We start from the raw sequence: 19,395 nt of genomic DNA on the forward strand, positions 1-19,395 counted from the left end.
TGGGAAGAGGGAGAAGATGGGGATGAACCAGAAACCTATGAGGCCTTGTGAGGACTTGGAGATACAAAATAACTTATATATGTATTCCATCCCACCATACATCATAAATAAGTATCCCCAGTGCAGAGTGCTGAAGTTGGATGTGCCTGAAGGCATCTCTTTTTCCATCTGAAATCAGAACAAACTGTGCTGATTTGGCAGCTGAAAAAACTGCTTGTGCTGTTGGCTTCTGTCATCCCTCGACTCCACAAGCTTCTCTCTACTTTTTCCGTTGAAACCGGGCAGTCTTTTGGAAGATGCCACTTTGTCCTACAAACCTTGTTTTGGCTGCATCTTCAGCCCCCCCCAAAGCACTTTTCTCCAGCTGACGCGGAGCTGTAAAGCAGGACTGGTTTGCACTGGTCTTCTAAGGTAACCTGTCTTTAAGAATAAGAGAACATGTTTTCAGACAAATGGGCTTTTCTTAAGTATCATTAGCAGCAGCCAGGTTGAAATACAGTGAGACTCGAAGTCATGTTGGATTTGATGTTTTGGTTGTTTTCAGTGGTGCATTGTTCTTTCTATGAAATACTACTTTTGTGTCCAGCCACATACCTCTGGTGAAATGCTATTGTTACAGAGAGCATTGCATGATGTGGAAGCCATTCTCATATGAAGCAGACATATGATGCTTGCACATGATATCGAAAGGTGCAAATGCACTGTAACCCCAGAGCTATAACATAAACTCATTTGTAAGGGTTGAATAAAAAACTGGCAGCAGATGTTTCTGATAATGGCAGCAAACACTCTCCAACAAATCAGTTTATTTGGCATGTCGTAGATATTAGAAAAATGAGTAAACTTGGACTTTGAGACAAAAGACCCAAAGTCCAGGATTGCTTCTGGGTCGAGTCAGGGTTTTGAGTCATGATTTTTGAACATGCTACTGGCCTACTTAATATGTATAAGAGCATGGTGTATTTTCAATTTCAGACTTAATAGATTTCCACATGCCATTTTTTCCTTAACTGAGCTTTACTTTAAGGTAGAGCAATTAGGTTAATATTTTCAGAGCTTCAACTCACTGCTCAAATATGAGCTAAAAATAAGAGAGGAATAACCATCTTTGTGTTCTCTTAGTTCAGGTACTTACTCCCAGGTGGTCATGGCCTTGGCCTGTGGAAGATGCAGGTGTTGAGCCTGTTACGGGGTTAGCCCAGCTGGGGGTGGTGGTTTATGGCAGGGGAGGCTCTAAGGGGGCTGTGGTGGTCTCTCCTGGAGGTGACCAGGGCAGTGCCTGAGACCATCAGCGATCCTTCCAGTGCTTATCTGTGGGGCTATTATATTCTTCCACCACACCAGCTCTAGCCAAACCCTGTGGGATCATAGAACCCCAGAATGGTTTGGGTTGGAAGGGACTTTAAAAGTCATCTCATTACAGCCTCCTGCCATGGGCAGGGACACCTTCCACTATCTCATGTTTGCTTCAAGCCATGTCCAAACTGGCCTTGAACACTTCCAGGGATGGGGCACCCACAGCTTCTGTGGGCAACCTGGGTGCCAGGGCCTCACCACCGTCACAGGGAAGAATTTTTTCCTAGTAGGACATGAAGAATGAACCATTCAGGTGTTTGGTGCCATAGCCATGTCCCTGGCTGCTGCCATAGAAAGTACTCTGCTTAAATTAGTGGTTTTCAGGGGGCCCTGCTTTGCGCGTAAATGGTTCTTTTGGACTTTACATTTCTAAGCAAGATTTCATTTCAGTAATTAGCATGTGTGAGTATATTTTTTAATAAGAACTTAGGAGCCTGTGAAATGGTCCAGTTGTTCTTGGTGCTTGGGAAAGAAAAATCTGCTCTGTGAAAGGTAATATAATTACTTCTCTAAAGGAGTTTTTATTATGCACCTAACTGCACATTTACTGTACTTGATAGACCCAAATAAAACCAAAACAGAATGAATAAGCCATTTTGGTCCATTGGGTAAATAAAAGAGCTAAAGAATTTATAAATATGTATTTAGTCAGCAGAGCTGATTGGCCACTCCACAACTGCTCCAGTGTCTCAGTAATCCAAGTTTAATAGCTTTCCATAAATATTTCCTTGTTTGTCATGAGGAAGGAATTATTTATCCATGCTATGCTGCTTGCTTGTGCTTGATGAGATCTTTTGAAGAATACTAGACAAGTTTGTTGTTTTACATATAACATAATGGGCACTGTGTATTTATGAAGTAGCATGAGAGTGATCCTCATATTTTGTACCTGTCTCCTCCTCATTATTATGCTTGCCTCTCTCTCATAGGCGGTACGTCTTTTTGTCATTCTTTTTTGTTCTCTTTCAGTTTTAGTGAGGTTAAGATGTGCCTTCTTTCTGCTGAACTTCTGAGTTCTGTTTGATAAAGTGTCTCCAACAATGTGACAGTCATTAGGGCTGAATATCAGCCCAGATGCTTTTTCTAATTGAGGGTAAAACTATTTGACTCATTTTGTATATCATGAAACTCATCTAGTCACATGTTTTACCAGGATGAAACTAGCATATGTGAAAAGTGATTCTGGACCTATAGACTTCAAACCTGATTCCTTCCAAAGGCATAGGTTGGATTTTGGCTTTTAAATTTGTTCAGCACAGGGGACCAGCTCTGTTGAGGTTATCAAGGTATCTGTTCCTGGGGTTTGTGTACACAATAGTTGTTGCAAAAGCTGAAATCTATCTTGCGCAGCCAGCAGATAATAGCATCAAATTATGCTCTAGCTTGGAAAATAAAAAATACAAGAAAAAAGTGTTGTGTTTTCCATCTGAAGATTTGGAAATTTTTCAAAATGTCACTTCTTACAAGATTTCAATTTAGTTTCTCATTGCAACTGCAAAGTAGGTGACAGTGGCATGCAGTACCCCTGCTTCTAGTTGTTTTGCTTTTCCCATTGAAATTCTGTGATGTGAATTGCCTATAATAAGATCTTTTTCCTTTACTTTTCGTATCTGAGTGCTTTAAAGAATAACTTTTCTCTCAGTTATTGAAGTTGGTTTTTTTATTATCCTGGTTTTTATTCCATAGAATTATTTCTCCTTTACCCCTACTTGTTTTTCAAAAATTATTAGTTTTCCCTAAGTTATATAATAGTCATATTTAGCTTTGAACTCCTATTGCCCATTAAATGCAGAAGTTCATCAGCTGCTTTTAACAGAATCAACATTGTGGCAACCTGTATTCCCTGGGAAATAGGATCAGTGAAGCCAGAAATTGGAAGCAGCCCTATGCAGCTTCTCTGCTGTTATCAACGTGTCCAACTCTGTTGGCACCCATGGCAGTGAGGGATGATCCATTGCCAGAGACATTTTTATGGGAAAACACCAGTTTGTGAAAAGAGAGGGTGGCTGTGCTTTGAGCAGTGTCCCAGCCTGTGAGGTGCCTGTGTATGCCCAAGATGCTGATAGGACTTCCCTGGTGTGCAGAAGTTGGGATCCAGGCGACATCTGAACACTGTGCAACGATGAAATAACTGTGTGACCCACAGAAAATTCTGATAAATAAAGAAGTACAGTCTCCTAACTGTGTCATAATACTTTAAGCAGTGACACTCATCAGCAGACAGGATGAGCCTGAGTGGGTCTGTCAGAGAGCGGCTCATGGTCTCACTGCTCAGGTTGACTGGGCTAGTGTGCCTGTTCCCGATGCTGATTTTGGAATGAGCAGCTGGAGTCTTAGGAAAGTTGGAGAGAAGTACAGGTTTTTACATGCTTGTAAAACCAAGTTGGGTTTTGCTGTCACAATGGTGAACTGGCCAGCCAGGGCTGCAGTGTGTGTGCTGGATATAGGACTGTAACAGCTTCCAGTGGGCTGGGGGTCTCAAAACCAGTAAGGAGCAACTCCTTACTGTAAGGCAGAGGATTCATAGCCTTTACCAGTACAATAATTTATCCTGAAAGCCCTGACTGCTCCTCAGTACTACAAGGTGTCCTCATTAAAGCTAAGTCTTCACATAAAGGTAGCAGTAAAGGAGCAGAGACAGCAGAGAGCTTCTCTTTTCCTTTTGGGTGTATAATAAATGCTTCCTGCATGGAGAAGTTTGCATTTGGATGACACCTCTGAATATATTCCAAGCAGGCTGTATTAGAGACAGTGCTAAGTGATCATTTTTGGTGAGTCACAGAGTTTGTGTTATCACTGGATCATCCTAACGTGTCCTCGGAAGCATGGAGGTGCTGGTGAAGTAATTGGGCCCTGAGTGAACTTCAAAAAAATTTCTGTTTGAGACAATGCTGAGAATGACTCTTTCACCCTTTTAATGTTCACCCAATATAAATAACATCACCAGAACGAGTCCTGCCTGATCTGTTTGTCAGTGTCTTGGGGTGACTTTGTGATTGCATTGCAATTCCTTCTTCAAAGGAAGTGTGTTCATCAGGCCTTGCTTATCACATCTGAGCTGTGTTCCCTCTGATTAGATGGTCCCATCATCATTCAGACATCTTTAACTGAGCACCCTCTAATATTCTAAAACAGAAATAATAATTGCAGCCGTCTGTCTTTCCTTTCACCCCTCTGCCTTTCCAGCAGGCAGAAGCACTAATGTGATTATTTCTCAGGATGCTGTTTGTTCACTGGAGGGTGAGAGGCTGGTCTTGTTGGGAGAATGGCACTGCTGGCCTCGCTGAACGCCTCTGCACAAACACGGCTTTCTCTCTGTTTGGGAAACCTGGGGGATTACTTTCAGTTTCAAATGTCACACCAATTAATATTTGGAATTACATAACTGAAATACATTTTATTGTACTCATTTAAGAACAGGAACATGATGAAAATCGTTAGAAGTATCCAACTTATTTTCCTTTGCATTGAGGAGGTAATTTTGATTCAGTCCTCTACCGGTGGAGTTTCCATTTCACTCTCCTGATTTTGTAGCAATAATTTTCAGGCCTTCCTTAAACAGAGCCTGTTGTTCGTTCTTTCAGTCTATTCCCAGGGGACAAGAGGATTTCTGTCAAAACAGCAGAACAATTCCTTTCAGGAAGCTAACTGGAAGCAGGGAGGAGCAGGGAGGGGGCGCGTGGCTCGGTGCGCGCGTGCCCCCGTTGCTGATGTGCTGATCAGCACACGGCTGGTGTGAGCAGGGCTCTCCAGAGAGAGTCAGCTCCAGCGGGAGAGCCATTAATATCCAGCCGTTCTTTCAGTGGGAGCTAAGCATAGTGCACTTATTTAATTTAGACATTAAATCTCTTTCTTAGCACAAACAAACATTCCTTTGCTGGCTTAAAATTCTCCTCAGCAGCTGTGCAGATAGAGCTTTTGTCTGCAAGTCTGCTCTTTTGGGAAGGGCTCGGAGGGGGAGGTGATCACAGAAATATAGAGTTGTTAAGGTTGGAAAAAGCCTCTAGGATTGTCAAATCCAAGCAGTAACCTGGCACTGCCATGTTCCTGGGAGCTCTCCCAAGCCATGTGCTGACCCGTGCTGGCTGGTCACTGCTGGGGTGAGGGGTCTTTGTGTCTTTGATGGCTCCAAGGGCTTTAGATCATTAAGTAGTTACAGGTGGTTGGTCAGAACTGCTCTATTGAGTTTTCAATTGAAATAAACGGGCAAACTAGATGTTTTTAGCTCACTTGAAAAATCCTATCTCCAATGTGTAAACGGGCACCCTCTAGCATTATTTACAGGTAAAGTCTATTTGAGCAATAATGAGATGAGCTAATAATTATGAAAACTGGGATTTGTGGTGATTTAAATACAGCAAAGTTGGGGTTTTGGGGTTTTTTTGACTTCTGGTAAGAAGGAGTGAGTTCAGATTTTGCCTCTTCATGAACAGAGATGAAGTTAAGCATTGTCTAGATCTGCAGTGAAGCAAATTCCTCACTATTTGATGCTACACATGCTGCAGCAAAAATAAATGTTATTTCCCACAAATACCACCTATGTTAGTATTTCTTTTTAATTACTGGAAAGATTGCTGGTACTACCCCTGGTTTCCTACAGGCAATGCTGTTTGACAAAAAGAAGATCTGAGGTTTCCAGGAACGTATGCGTGAGCTACAGGCAAAGTTTTCTAAAGCCAAAGGGTTGGGTTTTGTTTAATAAGACTCATTTAGTCCCTGAGAGAACACACAAACTTTCTTTTTTAAGGTCAGATAAAAATCTATTTTCTGTGCTGGTTATTTATCAGGCACTAGAATATGAAGGTCATGGTTTGTAGGAAGTATCTTTTACTAGGCCAACTGAGAGAAAAGGAAATCTGGGAAACTGTTGAGCACAGGAACTATTTGTCAGGTCTAGAACGTTAATGGCAACTGTCAGATGGTGAATGCACTCCCTTTATACTCAAACAGAATTTGCTGTTTTTAAAGTTAGTGTAAACACAGTCTTTTTACACAGTCTATCAGAATCTAATGATGTGTGTTTGCCAGCTATTAGGACAAAAATGGCTTTCAGGTCTACTGTTCTTATCTCCTTTGTCTTTTTTTTGGCAGGTTTGTTTTTTTGGGTTTTTTTCTTGGTTTTTTGGTTTTGTACTTTTTTTTGTCTTTTCTTTTTGAAGGAAAAAATTAAAGCTAACTTTGGAAAGTGTTTCCTGTGATGCCAGCTGACTGTAGGACTTGGATAAGAGTGTGATTTGGCAGCAAAGGCTTTGGGGGTACACTGTAATGGGAGGAGGGAATGACAGTGGAGTCTGAGATGGGCATATTTTCTTTCTAATTTATTTACTTTCTAGCTTACAATTTAGATTTGGTATTTTGGAATTTTCTTGGTTTTGGTGGCATGGATGTGGCCTCCCTGCTGTGAGTGTCCCCTGTGGTCCTGATAGAAGTTCATTCTGTCCTCTTGAGAGTCGGGCCAGGGTTCCCATCTATGTAAGAGTAATGTGTGCCATAAGGAGTGCTGCTGTCTTCATGCTGTCACATGAAATGGTTTAGATTGGATATTAGGAAAAATTTCTTCACTGAAAGGGTTGTCAAGGCTGCCCAGGGCAGTGGAGCCCACATTCCTGGAGAGATTTAAAAGGCATGTAGATGTGGCACTTGGGGACATGGTTAGTGGTGGGTTTGGCAGTGCTGGATCAATGGTTGGACTCAATGATCTTACAGATGTTTTCCAACCTCAACAGTTCTCTGTTTCTATGCTTCATGTTTGGATGACAGCATGGGGATTGCAGCTGAATGCCCAGTGTGTGACACAATCTCTGCATTAGCTGTCTGGGGGTATTATTTTGCCCAGAGCTAGACCTTATTTGAGAGCTAGGTTGTTAGAAATTAAAATTCATGGAGCAGATGACATTTGTCAGGGTGTGATGCTGCATTCCCAGATCCCAGCTCTCTGCCTGTGGGTGCAGCCAGGCTGGCCAGGCTGCCAGCTGGCACCAAGAGGTGAGGGTTTTAGCTGCAATTCCCTATTTGTTTCTTGCACTGAGACCTTGTTCAGGATTAAATAGGAATTCATTTTGATAGAAGAAGTTAAAAAGTAATGATCACTTCAGTGATGCATTTTTCCCCTCAAGATTTCCTTCTTCTGCATCCTCTGGTAGGAAAAAACATGAAAAGAGGGTTCACTGGTATGCAAACATCACCAAAGCTGGTGTGATTTCAGAGATAAAATCAGCTGAAAACTAATTATCATAACATTTAACTTTCTAATACTGTCACAAGAGTCAATATCCCGTAATCTGATAGTCATGAGGTGCCTTGTTCCTTACAGAATGCTAGTGAATCCTTTAGGTCTTGCTCCCCGACAGTGGCAGTCTGTCATTGTTGCTGATCCACCTCTATCAACTCTGAGCTCTAAGTAATTAAAATGGTGTGCTTATATACGAAAAAAAGGCAAGAAATGTCAGTAGCAGAATATTCTGCAACACTAGAGTGCAGCTTTTAGCACTTCCCTCTGTAATTGCTGTGTCTTAGTTTGCAAGAAAGATGTGACCCTCTGAGTGAGATGGGCTGGTATTAGTGAGATTTGCAGTCCCACAGTAATTTGTGTAATTGCATAATTATTAGTCTGAAAAAGTGAGGGTTTTTTATATGGGGAGAAGAAAGCTCTCCTCTCTAGGTGGAACTAATGTGGAGCATATTTTTAGTGTTTCACCTGGAGGAGGAAAATGCACAGGAAGGAGCTTCTGCTGTTCTTTCTTGCTGTTGTTTGTATTTTGTTTTTAAGATCAGCAAAGTGGCTGATCATTGAAGGCCATGAGCCAAGACCCCATCCCTGACATGTCATGTCTTACTAAAGCTTTTGAGGAAGCAAACCAAAATACCATGATCTAGACTCTCTTGGTGCCTGAGAGGCTCCATCTATTCTGGTACTTCAGTAGCAGAAGCAAAGAAGAAATTTTATGAGCGTGGTTAAAAATAGTCCTATTGGTTCCTGGAGCTTAGTTAGTCTCAGTGATTTCTCTGTATGCAAACCTCGTTCAGTTGCTATTTTCTGCCTTTGTCATGATTTCAGTGAGGCAAGTGTAAAGGAAAGGTACTATCAATTGACCTAAATACAACCTGTAAGTGGAAAAGCAGGCACAGCTTTGGAAAGAGCAACAGGGAGATGCTGGCTCCTTTGGGATGCTGGTGCTCCAGTGCTTTGTCCTGTATCAGCCCTGCTTGTGCTGAGTGTATGGGTTTGTTTGCATTAATTCATCAATTAGTTTCTTTACTTTGGCAAGTCAGGGTGTAACTGATAAACCTGTTATTTGGTCTTAATGGGTTTGGATGCCCTAAGATGTATCTTGACTATCATGAGTCTAATACCTGTAGCTGAGTGACTTGGATGCAGTAATAATTTAACTTCTAGTCACACCATTTTGAAAATAACAGGAATTCTTTGTATATTTATATTGACTGTATGTATGTTCTCAGATGGGTTTCAGCATTTTATATTGAATTTTATTGACTTGGGTTTTTACCCTTAAAGTCACAGTGTTATCTTAATCACAGCAAGTAACCTTTATCATGGGTGAAATGGGGATAACACTGGGTAAACTTAGGAATGTTGCGTGGGTTGGTTGAAGTATTTTGCTCTCTTTAAAATAAAGCTGTGTGCATGTGTGCCAGCAATGTACTTTGCTTTCTGTTCAGTTGATGACACTTTGTGGATCAGTGACAGAGCCAGGTACAGAAAGCTGCTAAAATTACTGATGGGTTGAGGGCCACTGTGATAGTTGGGTCAGAACTTGCCTGGTATTGATGTGTGGGGTTTGAGTGTTCCTCAGCAGCATCCCTTGCAAGGTCTGCAGGACATCTCTCTCTTACTTAAGTTACTGAGAGAGGAGGGGTGGACAGGCTGTCACTCAGACTGTCGTCCCCCACTGATGGATGTGTAGAAGGAAAGGCCTGTAGCAGGACCACGACTTGCCCATCAGAAGCCTGGAGTGGGGACCTCTGTGCTTGGTGAGGGCATCATCTGCTGTGCTTCTCTGGTCCTTTATCCAGTAGGGCTCCTTTCTGCAACATAGTTCAGACCGAAGTGTGCCTGATACTGTCAGATGTTAAATATAAAATTATATGGAGACATTACATCTTTGGGAACCTCATTAAAATGTCTCTGGTTCCCACTGCCCTTGCTCTGCAATACTGCATCGTGTGCAGGTGGGCAGTGAAAAGGATTCTTCAAGTCCCTTAAGAAAGAGCTTCAAAACTCTTCTCTGGAAGGAAACTTAAGGGCTAAAGGAAAGTTGATGGGATCCCCAATGAAAACAGCAGCAAAGTGGAAAGGCTGCCAGGGACTCTGCTTGCTGCAGGGAGGAAAACTAGGAGGGAGGTACAGGAAGGTGAGGGAGATCTCAATTTCTATCCTGTAACAATTAGAAAGGGTGAGAGGGAAGAGTGACTGGAACAAAAGGGGGAAGCAAGTACTTGGGAAGGCAAAAGCCCCAGGTCTAATCTGGTTTACCAACCTAAAACCCTGATTGACTTACTTATTCATAGAGGTGAGGCAGTGACTTCCAGGACCCTAGGAGATGGATTTGCTTTCTGCAAAAACTATTTGCTGGGCAGTTACTGGTGCTTACTGGTACTTTCCAGTGCTTTTCCTGTGTGCATATTTGTAGCCAGTGGTTTTCCTGTTGAAGAACTCAAAAGAATAAAGCTGGACATCCTTAGGTTCACTCTAAAGGGAAACACAGGGAATTTTAGAATGGCATGCCATGACAGATATTGGCATGCTTTCAGTGCTGAAAGCTTGCTCTGTGCTCTGGTCCACAGGGTATTGCTGGCCTCACTTCTGCATGGAAAACTGTCCTTCTGCCCCAAATATCCCTGGAAGCCATGGCCTCCTTACCACGACCCTGTGGCATTGCTGTGGGCCGGGTCTGCTGGCTGAGCTGCCTTCAATTCCCTCAGCCCATGCTGCTCACTCCGTGTCTCCGGCAGCAGCAGTGGGAGTTGTGTGCTTGGCTGTGTTTGCAAATTTGGCCTTTAGCTGCTTGGTCTCCCATTTTGTTGACGGCTGGAGAGATCATACAGAACATACAGAGGGATGTGGTTGTGTGCCGTGAATAATGATGAAATGCCTGGTTTGTGTTACTGCTTGAGCACGGTTTGAAAGAGAACCTTCATGGTGTTTGTGTTCAGAGACTCTCTTGAAGCAAGGGCAAGCTTAAAGGGAAAGAAAAGCTGACAGAATTTCACATCCCAGCCAGCACCTCCAGGAGCAGCACCCCTCTGTCTGTCAGACATCACTGTGCCCCTTCCAGAAACCCTCCCTGCCTTTAACAAGTAGCACTAAGGATGCTGGAGGTGAATTATCTTTAGAGGAGAACTCTGCTGTCAGAGTGGGTATGACTTTTCTGTTTAGCTGTGCTGAATTATTTTGAATAGATGTTTTGTGGTAGGGACCAGCCCCCAATGACTCTGTAATACACAGCTCTGCAAAACAGCTTCTTAGAGCTCTCTCTGGGGAAGGCAGTGCTTTCCACTGAGTGAGAGATGAGATTGTAAGGGCTGCACTTACCTCCCTTAAAAACAAATAAACATTTCAACAGCCTGAGGTAACTAAGTGTTTTCCTGATATTTTGTAAGAACTTTCTTTGAATAGAGGGAGACTTTGTTAATACTGTAGTACTGGAGCAATACTCTGCAGCTGACATTTGCAAAATCTCTTCCGTTTTGTATTTCATTATTTAAACAGTTCTTACTCATCCCTAAAGGTTCTGCTTTAGTAAAGGAAGAGCAGATGTGTGTACATGTGATCCAGACTCATGAAAAAAGAATATGGGTATGCACACTTGCTTTTTTCTTACAAATAGAAGATTCAGACAGAAAAAAGGGTCTTAATTTCATGGCTATCTGTAATCCTCCATTCAGTTAAACCAAGGTACCCCAAATCCTGGGAGTGCAGAAACCAGGGATCAGGAACCTATGCATGCATCTAGTGTAAATGCAGTAATGCCTGAGCCAGGCATGGCAGCAACCCACCAGCTCATCCCATTTTCTGTACTGGCTGTCCTGAATTTTGTTCCTGGTTGCTTACCTGTAGGAGGTGAGAGAAGACTGAAGCCTTTACAGATTTATCTGTGGTCATGGGGAACACAGGAAAGGGCGCATGGTGTCATCAGCAGGAATAGATCATGAGCACAGTGCTTTATTTAGAGCTAGTGAAGATTTTACCACAAGTAACTCATCCTGCTCTGTCCTTCTTATCTCTCCTTAGGCCTTGCAAAATGTATTTCACGTACACAGTGTCTCCCTGCTTGAGCCAGTTATCTGCCTCTCAACAGCTACTTATTCTTCCAAAGTACTCTATTACTGCTTGGATTTGATGTTTATATATATACACAATCATTTTGCTATTGTGCTGCTTGTATGTGGATGCAAAACTGCCTTAGCCCTGCACTCCATCTCACTGCAGTATTGATATTACTATCCATGGTGGTAAAATTAATTAAATTATGTTCTCTACTTATGAGCTAGTTTATTACTTTAATTATTTATTGCTACTACAGCTAATTTGATATAGACAATATTGAATTCTGTTTCAGTAACTTTTCCTTTTAAAAACAAACTGCTAGTTTGAATTCATTGGCATTAAGAACCTGTTATTGATTAGTTTGGCCTCAAACTGTGTGATGAGGAAATAGTGGCTGTGTGCCATGCTAAGCCTTCAGCCCAGAATGTTAACAGCAAGCTGCAGTTATTTTTCTGGGAACATTTCTTTGGAAAGTGTATGAAGACTTGCAGGTATGTGAGGAAAGTCAAAGCCCTTCAACAATTTCTGTGGCTTGAGCTTAGCTTTATAAAAAGAATAAAGTAAAGAATGCAGAACTGAATAACTGCAATGCCTCCTCCCACTTTTGTACCTCAATCACAGTGTTCAGACATGCCCTTTACTACAGAGTTTTTTGTTGGGAATTAGTAATATCACCTGTAGTGGTGACATTCAGTCTGTTCGTCTGTGTATCTCTTCAGTTCTGCTCTCCAATTTGAAGAGCTTAATTCAAGACCATTAAAATCAATTGTAAGGCTTCCTCTTTCTCTTGTACTTTATTTCATACCATAGCTCCAATAATGACTCCCTGGCTTTTCTCTGTGTTGCTACTTTCTGCTGACTCTTCATGATTTAAAGATGAAGAGGTTAAATGGCTTCTCTTCTACCATCTCCAATTACCTGTGATAAAGCTCAAGGGTTATACTTGAGAACAGAAAACAAAGGTCTTGTTTGTAAATTAGAGTTCAAGGCCAGTTTTCAGAGTGTTCTTGATCCTGCTTTTCCATTCATCCCATAGTGACAGTCTGTATTTGGTGACCAGTCCTGCTGTGACCCTGCAAGGCTGTGTCCAGAGGTGAGGAAATGATCTTGAAGACTTCAATGTCAGTTCTTTTGCTCTACAGTAGCTTCTCTGATCACAGTCCTTCTCTTTGGAAATGAAGAAAGCCAACATGGTCCAAAGGTCGGGGGGACTTTTCAGGTGGTCAGCCACAGCATTGCCACCACATTGGGTTTGTTTACAGGCAATTTGAGTATGTGCCAGTTCAGATCTCTCCTGTGGCCAAGCCAAGGAGGTGGTGCTGCTGCCCAGACAGTGCATGGTCCTTGCGCTGGGTCTGCACAGCTGCAGTTTCAGGTCTTTGCCTCAAATGCAGCATGTGCTTCCCAACAGATATAAAATGCTGTGGGCCCTTGTGGTTTTCTTGTCTCCTAGAGATGCGCATCATCCTTTTTTATGTTCTTGAGCTCTTCTATGGAAAAGTGAAGGGCTCAGGGAGGCTTTTCTGTAACCTCCTTACTCTGATAAGTATCCTTTACTTATTCTGTACAACAGTGTGTTGTTTACAGCATATGTAGTGATATTAAACAGCTGCTACGTCTCAAGCCGGAGGTAACTGCAGCAGGCCTGGAGTGCCTGTGTAAGTGCACATCAAATCCCCGTGGATGAAGGGCTCTATTAAAATGTAAAATCATTATCACTAATCTGGAAAGTGGACAAATGCATTTAACATATATGATTATAAACTTTGAAACAAGATGATTTCATCTGGTGGAGCATCTGGGAATTGTGTTTTCATTATCACGTTTTAGAGAGTGAAAAGATCTTCCCATTCTCTCAGAGGATTTTGTGGGATTAGTTGCTGCTGTTTCCTGTTGCGTATTCCTGCAAATGTTTGTATAATTATGTGCATCTCTAGTTCACTCTGCATCCTTCTGGGGGGTTTTGCATGGCTTTCCCCCAGAGATGTGCTGGGATGGTTCCCTTCAGATGGCAGGGAAAATAAGGAGAAGCTTTACCCATGATCAGTTTGAAAAATGATCTGACAATGTGTGCAGGAGTTTACTGATGTGGCAAAGTACTTTCTTGTGCAATCAGTTTCGGAATAACCATACTGACTCAGAAAAATCACCTGATAAAGTGATTTACATGAATGATATTTTCAGTATGAAATGCAATAGCAACTACGCACTGGTACTTTCACTGAAGGGTTGTCTGAATTCCCTTCTAAACCCCTGACAGCAGGTCCCACTGTCTAGCCAGCAGCTCTGACCACACATTTGTGCAGGTCTCTGGTCCTGGTGATTGAAAATTTTGCTTATGAAGAAAGTGCTTCCTCAGCTGGATTTTAAGATAAGTGATACAGTCAAGTCACTATGAGAACGTGTTTTTATCAGATAAGGACAGCTCATCCCAGTATGGATTTTCAAACTATAAGGCTATTTGCTATTGTGACAAAAACTGGTCTTAGACTTTTCTATTAGAATAAAGCCCAGTAAAGACAAAACCAAAGCATCTAAATTTAAAATGAGTAAAGACTTCATCAATTTAGCTGCCTGGTTGTTGCTCCTCATTTTCAGGAACTTTACTAGAAAGGAGATGCAGAGGAGGAGAGAGAGGTAAATAGTGTGAGAATGGGAAGGGAAGGGGGTACTTGGAGATGGTGCAAATTCTACACTTGGCTGGGATCAAGCTGATGTGTTCAAGAGGTAGCAGCTTTTTGGGAGTTTGGGACCAGGCAAGTGTAAAAGTGGTGGAAATATCTTGTAATGGAAAATGCTCAAGTTCCTACCAGGGAAGGACCATGGTAGGCTTATAATTTTTTTTGCAAAAATAATCTACTTCTGGTCAGCCAAGCATGTTTAAATTAGATCAGTGCATAAGGCTCTTAAATCACATCCTTTCACAGGATGTTTTAAGAGTATTACAAGTTTTTCTTTAGATGTTGCTTTCCTGTTTTCAGAGGTAAGACAGGAGATACTGATGGAGGAGCAGGCAAAGCAAGGTTACTTGGGAATAAGGATACTCCAGAGAGTCTTAAAGAATGAAAGTTCAATAGGAAGTTTCTCCCTGTTCTTCTTGGATAGAAACAGTACAGTACAAGCAGAAAGAATGACAGAAAAAGGACAAACTTCTAAATAATTTGAGCAATATGAGCATATAATATAATTTGAGCATATGACCTCTCATTATTTCTTGCCCACATTTGAAAGACACCTTAAGGCTGTTGGCTTTACTCCAAGGTCTCAACCAGCCTCAGGTCTCGGTGTCTTAAATCTTAATGATCTTTTCACAAAGAAGATGTGGATAAAATGGAGTCTTTTGGCAGACTTTTAAAACTTAATTATTTTACAAAGGTAAACTTAATTAACAGAATCAATTTACACCTGCAGTTGAACTGACTAACACATTCTCTTTCCTCAAATGTTTAACCTCTACTAATTAATACTATTGTGCAGTCTGCTGTAGCATCCCTAGCTTTGTTCAGCCATGTGGAAGCCAGGGGTTTCTTTTTTAAGAATTCAAAGTTTGGACTTAATGGTCTCGGAGGTCTTTCCCAACACAAATGATTCTGTGATTTAACTGTAACATCAATTCCAAATGCCAAATCTACACTTTTCCTTGGAGATAGGAGTGTTTAAGAAGCATTTCTTACTTTTCAGTGGGGAAATGTAATTACCAAACCTGATTCCACCAAGCTCATCTCTGTGACTCCACATTGGGCTAATTCATTCCTCTAGAAAAACCATTTCAAATCTTGTCAAAGTCACAAACTTAAGAGCACGTACAATATGTGAACCAATTCAATGATTTAACACTGCTTAAAACAGAGGAACTCCTGTTATGCCTCTTACTTTGTTTTTAAACCAATTCCATCAAGAGCATTTGAAATCAATGACTTTAAACTCCTCTGTGCATCTGCATGTCTCAAGGAAGGACTGAGGATGTTGCTGAAAATTTGAATAATGACTTTGGAAACCAATAGCAACATCTGTCAGTCACTGCAGTCCCCGCGTGTGGCAGCAAAGAAGGCTTTAAAATACACCTGGTGAGATAGTGCCCTTCATGACATTGCACACTGAGTTTTACTCCTCTTGATAAAGGTAATTTTTAAGGGTTTTTTTTCTGTAAGCAAAAAACAGGTGATTAAAGTCAGGTGAAGTTTTGTGCTTGTAAAGTGGCTTGATTATAACTTTAAAACGTGATGGTTAATAAAAAGATCAGAAGTAAAAGGGGATGTTAATTTTACTTGGTCTTTAATATTGCAGCAGTTATGTTCAATCATTTGTGAGACAGAAGGCTGTAAAATACATCCTGTAATGAGGTTACAGTAAAACCAAACATTATCATCAATAACAAAATCTCACTATTTATTTACTGATCTCTAACTAAAGTGTGATTGGAGTAAATATGATGGGAGACGTTTAATTAAACTGAATGAAGGAGTGTTGTAAACATCCCATAGCAATGAAAACAGAAAATTAATGTGTTGGCAGACCACATAGTTAAGACTCCAAAATGCATTTATAACTATGTCCTTTTGATGAATCTTTCAGTACATCTGTGAATGCCTTCAAACTGATTCAAGGATGTCCAAGTGCCACAGTACCTTGCCCAGCCTCTGTCAGGGCTGTTGTCCTTCTTATTTTCAGTTAAAGCATTGCAAGTAAAGAATGTTTTCCATAAGGAAACCTGGCTAATACCCACAATTCCATAAAATAAAATACAGCTTGCATTGGAAGAATTAATGAGTGCATTTTCACAGATGTAAAACGGTTATGGTCTTGATGTAAATCTTTCTGAGGATTGCTTCTTTTCTCTTTTTGATATTTTCTGTAAAAACATCAAAATACATTTTAATTGATCCAATATTGGCTTATGGGGTTCTGCTCCATTCTTCTGTTTTGTTTTGAAATTGCTGGATCCAGAAATGAGGATCCTGTGCCACCGAGAGGAAACTTTGTCTACGATGCAGTTCCTGTTAGAGGTGTTATTTGGAAGAGCTGATGAAAGCCCGAAGCCTTCTGCCTTGCTGCAGTAGAGTTTGTTACTTGCATCCACCATGCAAAACTACTCCATTGCCTCTATGTAAATCCCTCCTCCCTTTATGTGTCCTTTTCTTACTTTTTGAGGGTGATCTAGTCACTCATGCTCAGATTGCATTTTCCCACTGGACAAGCTGTTGTTGTCCTGTGGCTTTATAGAATCACCACAGAGGAGCTTCTCAGGGCACACTGATGAGTCTGACTCTCAAACACCTCTGCCTTTCGCAGTGAGAGCAAAGCTTAAATTTCTTTGCTGCTTTTCCAACCACACCAGTGCCCAATTAATGGGAATCCCATATGCCATCTACAGAGCTGTGTTCATCAAAAATGTCAAAATTCCTTATTACATACAAAATAGATGCTGGGAGTTAGGATTCATGGGAGAGGTGTCAGAACCATCAACGTACCAAGCTGGTAAGTACTGACTTTGTGCTTTTGGAGGACTTTCTCCATAAAACAAGGTGGAAAGGAGTTGAGGTTGCAACACCAAGTACACTGCACAGACAGATGAAACCAGAGACCATTAAAAGCCCTATCTCTTGAAGTGTACTTTGTGATAGAAGTACATTAAATCCCTCGCTGCACATCCCCATCTGTAATGGTGTTAATGGAGCTTTGAAATGCAGTGCACCATGACTGAAGTCCCACGGTTTTATCATCCTTTTCCCATTATTCCTACCTCTTCTCTGGGAACCGGACTCATCCTTTCTATTCTTTCTCTTTTTCCAGATACAAAGCATGCAGGATGCTGCCAGGATGTCATTGATGTGTGTGCAGGCACACTGCACTGTCCTGTGCAGCCTCACACACTCTGCAGCACAGATAGATCTTGTGACTAGCAATTGATTCCTATTTCTGTGCTCCTTTCCTGCCATTCCCCTGGACATGGGCTGAGGAAGATGTGCCACACCCCTGGGGAAGCTGGAAAGCATAGCTACTTGTTTCTCTCTCCAAGTGTATTTAAATAAGTTGGGAGCAGAGCCCTTGCACTTGACGTTTTATCAATACTGCCTTCATTAGAAGTTCGCTTCAGTTCATTAAAGTTCCCTTTTTAGACATAATGTGTCACTTCTGCCCAAGTGAGAAGAAGGGTATCTATAGGAGCGGGGTTGCTGCATTATTTTGATGATGTCGATTCACAAAGAAATGGGTGATATCAGCACATTGTCTGATGCTTCCCTCCCATTGCTGGAGTTCATTCAGGTTCACATTAAAACTCCACAGGTTAAGACCCCTCAGCAATTTTGACTGGTACCAACCATCTGAGCTTGTAACTGTGGGTTCTGTGGAGCCAAAGCATCCTTCTCTTCCCTACCCACATCTTCCATTTGACTTGCCAGAAAGCAGCTGTGGACATCACCTCACCAAGGCCAGATTTCAAATTCACTACATGTTTGTAGTGGAAGGTTTGTTTAGAGTCATGTTCTTTGCTTAAAGCCAGTCTGTGAAACTTCAACTGATGATTCCTATAGTGTCTTTTCTAATCTGCACATCAATGTGATGACACATAGGCTACTGAACTACTAAGGAAAATCCTAGGAAGATATTCAGGCTTAATTAAATGCTTCAAGATACGCTACATGTTTTTTAGGTGTAAAGGAAGATGTAGTTGCTTTTCTCTAAAGCGTAAAACAATCAAGCTGAATGTGGAAAATTGGATAAAAGCCTCTTACCAATAAAAACTTCCATATTTGCAGTGGTCTCAGGTTTCCCATTCTGTGCAAAAATGAGCTATTGGAGGTAGGTGGTTGATCATCCCAAAATGTAAAACTGAAATAGGTCCAAACTGCTGGTGATGTGTATAAATGCTTAAAGGAAGGACCCAGCTTTCCTTGCTCTCTGAATTGACTATGCCTTGATTCATATTTATTCAGTTGTGATAGAAATTCTTGGTGGCTTCTTGAGAAACAAATACAATATTAATGTTGGCAATTAACCCAGTTGTTCTACCATGCAAAAGGTGCAATTTTCCTCTTAATGAAAAATTTAGATCTGCTTTGATCATTTGGAAAGCATGAAGTAAACTAATGAAGCAACTTCAGGACATGAATTCCAACATTCTTACTAGGTAACTACACAGCATTGCTCCTCGTAGGCCCAGAGGATCTAACTACAAACTCAAAATAGAAAATCACAGAAGAAATTGCAATTAAATATGCAATGCATTCAAAGAGCTGGAAGAAATTGTGTAAGGCTTGAAAATGTATCATTTATTCTCTTTGCTGATGCATACAGTCTCTTCCTTCTCCATGAGAGATGGCACCAGCTCTCCAAGTAAGTAGAGAAGCTGGCACACAAACATTTTCTAGGGCATTAATAGAGTCAAGCACAGATTCAACATATTGATAAAGCAAACTGCAACATGTGCAGAAGGATGTCTGGGTGTGCATTGTAGGAAAAGCTGTGGTGGTGATCAATAACATGCCCAGGATATGGATTCCTCTGGTGAGAAGAAAATCCTGTGTGGGCTGTCCTAGGGGTAGCTGAGATAGGTGATGAGTTGGGGGGTTAATCTACATGTTGGTTTAGCAGAAAAGTTAATGTCTTGAAAGGGAAAGGTAAATGAAAGGGCAAGTCTGGCCGAGGTGTTGCTCATGGTGCTGGCACAGAGCTGCAGCTCAGGCAGCCTGTGAGCAGCTTCAGATTCCTGGTTTGGGACTGCAGGTTGCCAAAATCCCTGTAATGAA

The 19,395-nt window shown here is 41.5% G+C and overlaps 1 protein-coding gene across 5 annotated transcripts in view; it reads left to right on the top strand.

Moving 5' to 3' along the window:
* The window catches only part of FSTL4 (follistatin like 4), a 226,076-nt gene that overhangs the window by 23,087 nt on the left and 183,594 nt on the right, over nucleotides 1–19,395 (top strand). The window lies entirely within an intron of this gene.

This window comes from Corvus cornix, chromosome 13 (assembly GCF_000738735.6).
Source record: "Corvus cornix cornix isolate S_Up_H32 chromosome 13, ASM73873v5, whole genome shotgun sequence".
NCBI classification, from domain to species: domain Eukaryota; kingdom Metazoa; phylum Chordata; class Aves; order Passeriformes; family Corvidae; genus Corvus; species Corvus cornix.